The sequence below is a fragment of the Dipteris shenzhenensis genome, chromosome 3 (assembly GCF_047967505.1).
Source record: "Dipteris shenzhenensis isolate YYH24624 ecotype China chromosome 3, Dip_SZ_1.0, whole genome shotgun sequence".
Lineage (NCBI taxonomy): Eukaryota > Viridiplantae > Streptophyta > Polypodiopsida > Gleicheniales > Dipteridaceae > Dipteris > Dipteris shenzhenensis.
In genome coordinates, this window is record NC_141598.1 from 9,034,877 (window position 1) to 9,047,125 (window position 12,249).

The window sequence follows — 12,249 nt, forward strand, 5'->3', positions numbered from 1 at the left end:
CAACCACGTAGCACCTTCTCTATATGTTTAACCCCTTCTTTCTCCAAATGCATAACACAAATCCAACAAAAAATGGCATACCTTTAATTGAACTAACCATGGAATCCATGAGTCCAAGGAAACTTGCATCTTTACTCATCATTTGGTGAGCATATTGTATCAAGATAAGACTTTAGAGGCACTATCATTTGGTGAGCATATTGTATCAAGATAAGACTTCAATAAAACAATATCATTCTCCTCTAGCCAAGGAGGAATACATCCAATGCAACCAAGCTGGATTAAACGTGTTCTCAATCCTAAATCTTTTGTCTCATATGCAATGATACCACCTCCATGCTGTAGAGGAATAAACTTATGCAATAAAGAACTAATTGGCCTTATACAATTCTAGGTGTATGGCAAATATGCATTTTATAGGACACTCATGCCAGTGGTGCCATCAACATCTAATCTTTCATATCCTCTTTCAACAACAATGCGTTGCCTATAGTAGTGTGCTCCAAAGAATAGTTGCATGTCACCATTATGCTGAAAGGAAAAAAATGATGCTATACATGCTTTCCAGTGTCCCACACTAGAGACTAATGTTGCATCCTCTTCAGACTTTACGATAACCTTATCTTCAATCTTATAAACCTCACCCTTAAACATAATTTTCTTGTATTTCGTTACTCTCTCAATCCCGAATTGAAGATTTTGCTCTACATACCTTCTTTCCTCACTTGTTACGTATCTAACTTTTGGCTTCTTTCTTGCTATCACAATACCCTTTTGGCCAATGACTCTTTGGCAAGGATAGTCTTTCGCATGCAATGTAGCTAAACTCCATAAATGTTTCGCTTTTTCAATGGATGATACATGTATTAATCCTAATGAATGCCATTGAGGACAGTCATAACATCCATGTCTGTCCACTAAATATCCATCTGGGACTGAAAGAACTCCATGAAAATCTTTCAACATCCTTTGATGAGGAAACAACCTATCAGCATCTTCTTGAATATGTAGAAAGACCTTCTTGAATATGTAGAAAGACCCATGTGAAAAATCTCGTTCGATGATAGTTTGCATATGAAATCTCATTGTCTTTATTGCTTGTTTTGATGCTAGCATATGTTGAGACCATACGCTCATATATGTAGCACCAAAACCCATCGTGGCTACCATGTCACAAAATATCATCAAGAAATTCTTCGAAACCTGCAACATGCTCTAATGGAGCTGAGTTTCTTCCAATCCACTCTTCTGATCTCTCTCTCCAAGAAGCAAGCAATACCCTCAGAGTGTTTATGTCTTCTTGAGACCAGCTGTTACTTCTAGTATAGTTATAAAAGGCATGAGCAATATCTATGATCAAGAGACCCAAATCATAGAATTTCTTAGGAATACCTTGGACTTCACTCAGGACATAAGGAAGACACCATTGTACAAACTTTTGAGTTTCCTCTGCCTTGTAACTCTCAAAATACTTGCTAGGAAACCTTGGCCATCGACCATATCGAATGGAATAAGGTGTGGCCAATGTCATTCTATGAGTTGCTTCATCGATTTCTTTCTTCACTCTATTATCGATATCTCTCATTAAAGAGCTCATGTACTTTGAAAACATATTCAATGCTAGTATGTGCATACAATCGTACACAAGATCAAGAGATAAGTCGAACCCATAAAGATCATATAATCTCCATAGACATGATCTACCTGAAAGACCAGCCTCTTTGAGAATGTCTTCACGTTGTGTTTGAGTGCTTGCTCGCTCTGCAAGAAGCAAGTCTCTCAACATATCTTTTGTGGACCTCTTGGCTGGAGCATATCTGAATTGGAATCTATTTTGGTCATAAAGGTATCGACTCGATCCTTCACATTCTAAAGTAGCTGTAGGTTTGTCTCTACGACAAAAAGCTTGGCCACCATCTTTAAAAGCTCCAATCTTACATTGAGCTAGATGATCACCAGTCACCATCATAAGCATAGCACGTGCTTTGAAGGTTTGGGAAAAAGAGCTATCATGCCCAAAAATTAAAGGCATTGGATAATTGAAATCTATATCAATTCCATGTATGAACAAACTTTCTAATTCATCTATCAAAGGTTTCATAAAAACATGAAAGAGTTTGCTTGAGCTTCCTATAATTTTTTTGCAACTAAATGGAATAAACAAGACTGGTATTGCTCCAATTATGGACTTCTTTCCACAATTGAGAACCTTTATCTCGACGACGCCACAATTCTTTTGGGTTGTTCTTGATGTCTAGAACCCATCCCAGTGCAATAAGAGAGCAAAATTGTGTGGATCTCCCTGTATATGTAAACAAAGACACATTTAGAGTACAACATTACGTGGAATCCTCGAACATAAATTAATTAGAGACCACACATAGTATATATGTAAAAAATTTACCTTATAGAGTCTTTGGGGACCTTGTATCAAAGCTCGACAAGCCTTGCAAACAAATTTGTAAATTTTCTCACGTTCTTTCCAACCCTCCAAAAGTGCTTCCGATTTGAGTGAAGATGGCCATGCTGTATAAGCTTGTTTGCAATACCCCTTCTCACATACCAATGGCAACTCAAACTCCAATTCTTGATCCCAAAACTCTTTAACACTTTTACATTTACTACCATCCCAAAACTCATCAATTCTAATATTTTCATTAGAATTGTTCGATACCGACCATTTGTCTTTATTTCGCCACATTTCCAATAATTCGTGGCATAAAGATCTACTTTTAGTAAGTAGTTTCAATTGTTCACCAATCGAAATGTAGTCAAAACAGAACATTTCCTTTCTAGGCACTGCACATTTCTCACACTTCTCACAACATGTTAAACAATCACGCTTTAATTTTGTCTTTCCAGTGACATTTCTATTACATTGGCATTCAACAGTGTTACCACTATAAGCGTCCTCTTTGCTTGGTAGATAGAGTATTGGAGCATGTATGGAATCCTCTTTTCCTTGATATATTCTATATCTCTTTGATTCAACCATTCCAAGCCTTGTCAACATAGTAGTTAATTGCTCCCAACATGTGGGAATAGTTATTCCATTTAGACTTCCATCCCATGTTTCTGGAAGTTGGACCAATAGTTTACTCAGACTTGATCTTTTTGCGCCTTCATGTGTTGTAGACCTAGGACCACCCATATCTCCAAATAGAATTTTAAGCATACTATCTTGAAACTCCACTGAAGCTTGATGTCCATCCTAAACAGCTTGCAACTCAATCAATCTTTGTATGATTTTATCAGCGAGAGATAAATCGCTATCTTATCCTAAAGCATCCATGTTATCCTCTTCATCATCCAACCTATCCTGTTCATGCATATTAGTAAATTCATCGTTCCCTTCCATCTGATGCATAGGCTCATTGTTCTCCTCTTCTTCAGGTCGAGAAAAGCTAAAGTGTGGAGCATGCAAACCAAGATTTTTTGCAATAGTTTCAAATCGCTCATCAACTTGTATATGCCTTGCATAAGTTGACGGAGCGACCAAGCGGCCACCATGGTAATAAGTTTCACATCTACACCATACCTGCCTCCGTCAATTAGATGATTCAATGAGTTCTTCATTCACTACAGTATCATTGTCAATAGAGTTCTCCTCATTCACATTCCTCAAAATTGATGCATGTAAGTTTCCAATGGAGTCTTGTTGCAAATGCACATAATACGTCCTCCGGCTCACATCTTGATAGCCAAGAGGCGAATGCCTACACCTATAATTGTATCTACATCTCCGTAGGCTATCATCTGTTGCCATCTGGAATAAGGCACATGAAATTATAAATAAAACGCCCTAGAGAACAAACACTTACATAAGCTCAACAAAGTCCATCACAAGCATAGAGACATAGCATTTATAAACGTGTATAAACACATTTAAAATAAAAACACATAGAAGCATAAATAGAAGCATAAAGATTTTAAACATGAGCTTTATATTATACATTTAAAAACAAAAGCATTCTAACAATCGTAGAATTAAACATGAGCTTTATATTTATATACACTTTAAAACTAAATTTGTTCCAATCTACTCTTTTGATCTTAGCATACATGCCTATTTTAAAATTACTTTAAAATTAAGGAAAAGTAAAGGCATGCATGTAATTGCAAAGGTTTACTTTAGCATGATAGGCATAGAAGCATAGGCATGCCTACACATAAGCATAATTTCCAAACAAGCATAGGCATATAGGCATTCACATTGGCATATAGACATATAGAAGCATTGAGACAGGCATACATAAACATAGATGCATAGACATATATAAACTTAAATCATAGGCATTAAGCATAAAGAAGGCATCCATAAACATTTAAAGAGTAGATCCATAAAGCATAAAGCATAAAACAGGCATACATAAACATAGATGCATAGACATAGACATTCACATAAAGCATTCATTAAATAGGCATAGAAGCATAGACTAAAGAAGCATAGGCAAATAGGCATTCACATAAAGCATAAACTTAATAGGCATTCACATAAAGCATATACTAGCATTCACATAAAGCATGTAGCTCTAGACATAAGCAAGCGTAGAGTAGCGCATATAGAAACATAGGCAAGTGTAGAAGTATAGGCATAGGCACGCATAGAAGCATAAGGCATAAACATCAAGCATAAAATAAGGCACGCAATGGCATTCATTAAATAGAAACATAAAGATATAGAAGCCTATAGAAATATAGAAACATAAAGCAAAGATATAGAAGCATATAGAATTATATAAATATAGAAGAATAAAAATGTACAAGCATATTATAGAAATATAGAAGCATAGACATAGGCAAAACATGCTTAGGCATATACAAATTTATGGCAACATCTTTGACAGGATTTGTGGCATGGGAGGCATATATATTAAGAGATAGGATTACTTTAGGATAGAAAATGGGGGTTAATGCTGGAACATTCCTTGGTAAATGGATCGAATTAGTACCTGGAAATTGCTGCCCAAGGTGAGCTAACCGCGTCGCAATCGACCTATTGAGAGTTGACCTGAGAATGTACCCTAATGCTTCGATCCTCCCAATGTTTATGTCGCAATCCTCTTGGGAGCTGCAGCTGCTCATAGAGTCATGGGCAACGGGCTCTCCTCCTTATGTTACTATGCCCGCGAGCTGCTTCGAATGGTGCGCTAGTACACATGTATAGACCCTTTTATTGTCGGGTGAACGGAACTGGCTTGGGCACAGTGTAGTGTAGTTGCTGGCCGACCAGACAAAAAATGACACCAAAAAATCAGAGCTGCTGGGCCGCCATGCAAATATACAAGCTAATATGGTGCAGCGCTTGCAGCAGCAGCAAACGTGGGTTGCTGATGTACAGCGCCTGCGCACTAGCTAGGGAAGGGACAAATAGGTACAAAGCAAGGTGCAGGCTGCAAGTACAAGGCAAGAGTATTGCAAGCCTGCATGGTTTCTGGTAGTGAGAATCATGATACAAGCTAGCGGTCTCCACTGAATCAATATGTATGACTTTGGCGTGCTCTGTTCCGTTGAGGAGCCATTTGAAGGAAGGAGGAAATATTTTGGGGGGATTTTTTTCCCCAAAATGTAACTTTGGCACCTTCCCCTTTAACCCAAGCACCATTTGTCTAAACCCTTTAACCAAGTACCATTAAACAAAATACTTTAACCCTTCCCCTTTGCCCCTTACCATTAAACAAACCCTTTAACCCTTCCCCTTTACCCCTTTAAGCCTTCCCCCTCAACCCAAGTACTATTAAACAAACCCTTTAACCCTTTGCCTTTACCCCTTTAACCCTTCCCCTTCAACCCAAGTACCATCAAACAAAACCCTTCGAAGATCTTACTCAATGGTATATCGGTTCAATGGTTTGAGCCTTCAAAATTCCCATGGAATAGTTTTGCCAAGGTGGCACATCAAGCCTGGAACCTAGGAGAACAAGTTGCCTGATGAGGGCTAGGTCCATGGTTGGGGCATATGATTTGGATCCGGTGGTTGTAATTGCTACATAGGGATGAGAACATGCTAAAAGCTAAGAGTTGACAGGAAGTGAGAGTGTCTACAGTAGGGGTAGCTAAGACTATTATGGAGCGAAGGGGAAGGAAGTAGAGAGGTTGCGAGGGGAGAGCAAGCAGTGAGAGTGACTACAACAGAAGGGAGCGGCTTGAGGGGGCAAAAAGAAGAAGGCAGGGGGGAGGATGGGGTTGGGAGTATTGCTCTAAGTGTATTATCTTGCATCTAGATTTAGCATTTAGTCAAGCATTTCAGTTGCCATCATGGTAGGCAAATCTTTAAATCCATAGCTTTAAATTACTCCTCGACTGTTCCACATCCAAATCTTCATCCCAGATGAATATGTATTCAAAAGGTGCAACAACGTTAGGATGGAGAAATGTTTTTGCAATCCACCTAAAATCACAAATCGAATGCATTTATAAGCTCAAAATGTCCAATATTCTCAAAAGCTTGTGGATGTGACTGATTCAAAATAGGATTTATAGTTTAACCAAAATAAGCAACGCAAATCACAATGAACAATGACAATGTGCCAGTTATCACCACATGTCATGCCCCTCCAATAGGGAAACTCAATGAATATTGATTTTAATTCATTGTCACAGTTCATGCAGGACTTACCTTCATGTCACAGATCCATACACCCATATTTCCCTTGCATAGACCCACCAAAATGTGGGATCATTCGATAAGTTCATGTATCGCAACTTCCTATTGCATGCATCCACCATAAGTCCATGTATCCCTCCCATGCATGTGTGGGATCATTTAATAAGGTCATGGATCCCTTCCTTGCATGCATTCACCGTAGTAGGATCATTTGATAAGATCTTTTGATAAGTTCATGCACCCACCATGTAGTAGAATCATTTGTTGAGTTGCATGTATTCCTTCGTTGCATGCATACACCCATCAAAATAGGGGATCATTCATTTTGCATCTCGTTGTGCACTTGTTCGAACTGTAGCCCTACGAACATGAGCAATGGGTTCAATTACTCGATGGCATATATCTTCATCATGTGGTCCGTTAGAGAAATCTTCATCTCCTGGCACATCCCCAGCTACGATAAGCATTTTGTGCAAAATGCAGCATGTCACTATACTCCTTGTGACCAACTTGGGCTTCGGGTTTAGAAAGTTCTTATTGAGGTATTGCCATGTTACCTATCTAGACACAAATTATTTCACTTGCATAGACCCACAACAATGTGGGATCATTTGATAAGTTGTTGTATCCCTTCCATGCATTCATCCACCATAGTGGGATTATTTGATAAGTTCACCAAGCGTCCCTTCATTGCATGCATTCACCATGATGGAATCATTTGATAAGCTCTTTTGATAAGTTCATGCATCCACCATAGCGGAATCATTTGTCAAGTTGCATGTATTCCTTCCTAGCATGCATACACCCATCAAAAGGGGGGATCCTTCAACAAAGTCATGTGGGGTGACTTGATAAGATCACTGACTGCCCCAAATTGGGACCATTCAAATAGTTCAGTCGATGAGTTCTATTCAATTTGTTTCATTTGATAACAGATTGTGTAATTTATGCAACATGCCACTATACTCCTTGCAACCAACTTGGGCTTCAAATTTAGGAAGTTCTTATTGAGATAATGCCATTGGCCTTTCAATCGACCAAATGCACACTCCACAACAATGTAGGTAGAGGATAGATAGATTTTGAACTTGCATTGTAGGTCTATGCTAGGGGTATCATATGGAGTGATGAACCATGGTCTAAGTACATATACACCATCTCCAAGGATGTACTCCTGAATGCGAAAAGCACCATCAACAAAATCAATACCATCTAGCAACATGTCTCACATAATAGCCAAGCAAAAGGAGTAGTTCTTAAAAATACGGACACCGATGCTAGAGCCAAGCCACCATGCAAGAACATTCAAAGACCTCATCTCACTAACCACAATGGACTACAAGCACATGGAGAACCGCTCATTGTGATCATACTAATATGGACCTCTCTCCCCACCAGGACACTCAATGTGTTTATGGAAAACCTAGTTGTTGTTGGAACCCTTGCATATCTTGAGCCCAAGCATCTAAAGTCATTGGCCTGCAATGAGGTGGAGTGATGTGAAAGAAGTGCAGTGTGACAAACTTATGGGTGCACTTGGTAATGGTGGACTTGTCTAGCTCGAAGTGATCACTTAGCTCCACCATTTGGTAACAACTAGCAAGATGTAGCAATCCCACATCCACTTGCTTCTCTGCAGATATCACTTATGGATGCAATAGGGGAAGCGATGTCACCTTGTTGCAGGTTGTCATACAAAAGAGTGCACAAATCCTAGAACAAAGAAATGGGCAAAAGGAAAATCTCATTAAATCTGGCCTCGTCTCCACGTGTGAATTGAATGTAGTGGTTCGACAATTTCCAATCTCCGTGGCTTGACATAGGAATTAGAGATAGATTACAAAGGCCCGTGTTGTATGGTGAGGTCCAGTAGCGACAACTTCATGTGGTCGTGGATGAAAGAGAGCAAGAGAGGAATGGGGAAGGAGAGGTTGCAAGTGGGTGTCGACAGCAAGTTGCAAATTTTCTGGAGGAGGTTGCACGCTCTATGTTGCTCCAGGATGCCAAGCCGTGGTGCCTTTTCTGGAGGGCAACAAGTATGTCCAATACTAGAGTGGCCACACCTACCGATTTGGAAGTTTGCGCCATATGGAGTAGAGGTCCAGCGGAGTAGAGGCCATACTCTAGCAAGATGCCATAGCATGGGTCTAGTGTTGCACGTCCTTGCCACGTATGCCCTTCCATTGGTGTGAGCTGTCTTTTCACCACCTATTCCTAACGAAATTACTACAGTGTAAAGTATGTGTGGCCGCACGTACTCCAAGCACAACAACGAACTATCTACCAATCCAGCTTGTCATCCAAAACTTGGTTCATCGAACTAGCCAGCAGCAAGTGTGAGTAGGCTCTTAGGAATGCATCATATCACATACATGTGCATGGCCATGGTAACATTATTCATGAATTATGGCTCCATCTCATGTAAGAACTACATGCCGAAATTGGGCCATTTGGAAAAAATATTGAACATCCTTCCATCTTAGTCACAAAGAGAGACTTACAAATTCTGGTCCCAATTACATCGTTCATGTTGCAATTAACATTCTTATATTTACTTCAATCTAGAATGTAGGGCCTATGCACCAAAATTGGGCGGTTCAAGCCTCCTAAAATATTGTTACATCAGTATGTGGCTTCAATACTTGTACATGACTCTATCTCATCCGCAAAGAGAAGCTTGTAAATTTTGGCATAAATACTTATGTTTGCATGGTGATAGTAATATCCTTATATTTTAGGTTGGCCTCAAGTAAGCCATTTTATAACATCCATGTATTTTGGCTCAATTTAATGTGCACTAAAGCAATCAACCTAAATTTTAAAACCCTCAATGATGTTTTTCAATAAGAAAGCCATTTGTGTTATCTTTTATATGTCAAATTTAATATTGACATTAAAAAAAAGCTTTTATGTATAAGAAATGTGTATTTCATTATTTATTAAGTGGCCATTTGTTTTTATAGATTGACAAGAAGAATTTCCTATGTAGTAAATGTGATGGAACTTGCTAATACCCCTTTAATTTCTTGATGAAAGAACTTTACCTATGTAAGGAATGTAATTAAACATGCCACTCTTTCAATTTCCTAGGTGATCACCACCTCTTTTCCTAGATAGGGGTATAAGTTGTTATCTAGAGAATGAGATTTCCTAGGTACCACACTCATCTAATTTCCTAGATGGCCACCTCTTTTCCTAGATAGAGGTTGCATTTTATGTGGAGAATGAGATTGCCTAGATAGACATACTAGAATGCTTACTTCTATCTAGGAAATTTCTTAATTTTACCTAGTTTGTGAGGTCTTCCCTATATGGGGAACAGTTACAAGTCCCTTGTGGCTCAACAGCTTTGACAAGCATCGCAAGCAACTTTGAACGCAACAACAATAATATCTTTGGTTGGACAACAGGGATGTTGAGGTACATCCACAAGGAGATGACGACTGTATTCTAGCTGGTAAATCATCGCATTGTGATCAGCAGTAAGTATCAGCAAAGCGCAAATGAGCCATCAAGAGAAAGCTTCAAAAGACTATGAGGAGCAGACTCACCAAAATCGTTACACGGTGCAAAAAGCTCGACAGACTTGGCGGTCATAACGGCAAGGTCCTTGGCCGTTCCAAAGCAGCTTCCTTCATCTTCAATACTTTTCCTTATCCCACAATCTCTTAGACACCCGTTCGGTGCTTTTCTTAGAAGATCTAAATTCATGAGGAAATTTTAGATCATCTAAATTCGTGAGGAGATTTGTAGGTGGTGACACCGCAAGCACAAGGAGCTGTAGCATATCTTCCTACAGTATGAAGCATGAAACATATTTTCATACATGCTAGACTGCACCTGGAATTCTTTGGCTGGCATAGTTGTTCATCTTCCCATCCTCCCAGTCTTGCATATATGCATGATTTTCTTTGGCGCTCAATTTGTCAATTGAGACCTCTGTCCATATGTTCATAGTTTCACTTCAACAATTAGCTCTGGATGCCTTATCACTCATGCCAAGTATTGTGATTGTAGCTTCCAAGGCCGTTGAGAGATTGGCCTTCAACTCTTTTGCCAAAAACTTGGTGTCATACTTGCTCTGCGACCTCTATCAACCTCTTGCCAAAATCGATCACCAAAGACATGCAAAATCCATTATGAAAATCCATCGAGCAAACGTGCTTTCCAATAGTTGCTCAATTTTAGACCTTAGGAAGAAGCTAGCTTTTTCTAGAAAACACTCTAGCCCTAGGATCAATCCAAGATCAAGGGCTAATAATGGTGCAAGTGGCTCAAGGAGACCTAAGAAAACCCAAACTTCTCCCTAGGCTACCTACCGTAAAAACTACCAAATTTTACTGATCATTTTGTCCTTGGGCCCAACTAATAAGCTGAAGTCCCTCAGATTAGCTTTAAGTTCCACCAAAATAGTTGACTCTTTGCTCATGAAAGAGATACTCTGCTTAAAGATCAGATGGTTGCGTAGATCCCACATTGCCTGACAAACCGCCTCTCTAACAAGAGGCCAACATGTGGCCAAGGTAGATGGTAAACCTGAAAGATCTCCCAACAGTGGGGTCTGCCACCACTACAAAACTTGGACATGAGGCCAACCTTGTGGATCACCCCATCCACCACCTTCTGCCAAACCTCCCGAACTACTGGATAGAGCCAAAAAAGGTAACGCACAAATTCAATCGACTTCCTACATATTGGACACACGGGGTTAACTGGGATCCGCTTGCCAAGCTTCCCTTTGATAGGTTTCCACTGAAAGAGCAATCTCGAAAGAAGAAATATGGCTTTACCCCCCACACAACCCCTCCAAATGCTATGCAGCCTCTTCCTCCACCAAGTCGGGGTTTTGCGGAGTGTCCACTTCTTATTCAAATCAGCAAAAACAATGATGAGTAGGCGTCTGTAGGTCACCCTAGCCGAGACTTTACTGAGGCATGTTTTGACAAACTGCCATTGATGAGACTGGCCCTCCTATCCTATAATAGCAAATAGTTGGAGGGCCAGCCATTGGGAATACGCTCCAGGATGCCACGTAGTAAGTCAGCTTCACCATCAGTTAGAGCAAATTGCAAATGCAATGATTCCATTGAATACCAATCAGCTTGGAGCCAGTGAATTCCAAACATTATCCCACATCTTGATCCCCTTCTTGAATAGATATCATGCCCTACGAAGTTCATGTAAAGCAAAAGTTTCCCATTGGGATGTGCTACCCTGCTCCACCATATCCCTTCAAAAAAACTCGCATCACCTCTCAAACCTGGAGCACCAACTCCCTTTAGTAAGAAAACCTATCAAAATCTTGGGTATGAGATGAATTTAAAAATATGCCATGAGTAGAAATTGTTCAAATTAACATGATTGTGTTCTACACTAAAAGAGCTTCAGATATGTCTTTACACCTTAAAATTTGGGCAACACATGAAAAAGTTACATTAATTTAAAAGGAGATGGGTTTTCATATTTTAGTGTAATTTTTATTTTACCCCCCCTCAACCAAAAGACCCCCCCCTCGGGCTTCAGATATTATGAAAAATATGTACAAATCTTAAAATCTTGCATATTTTTCAACGTATATACCTTATATTTTGTGGGAGGGGGACCATGACATTTTCATATTTTTCCCTTGCATATTTGAAATC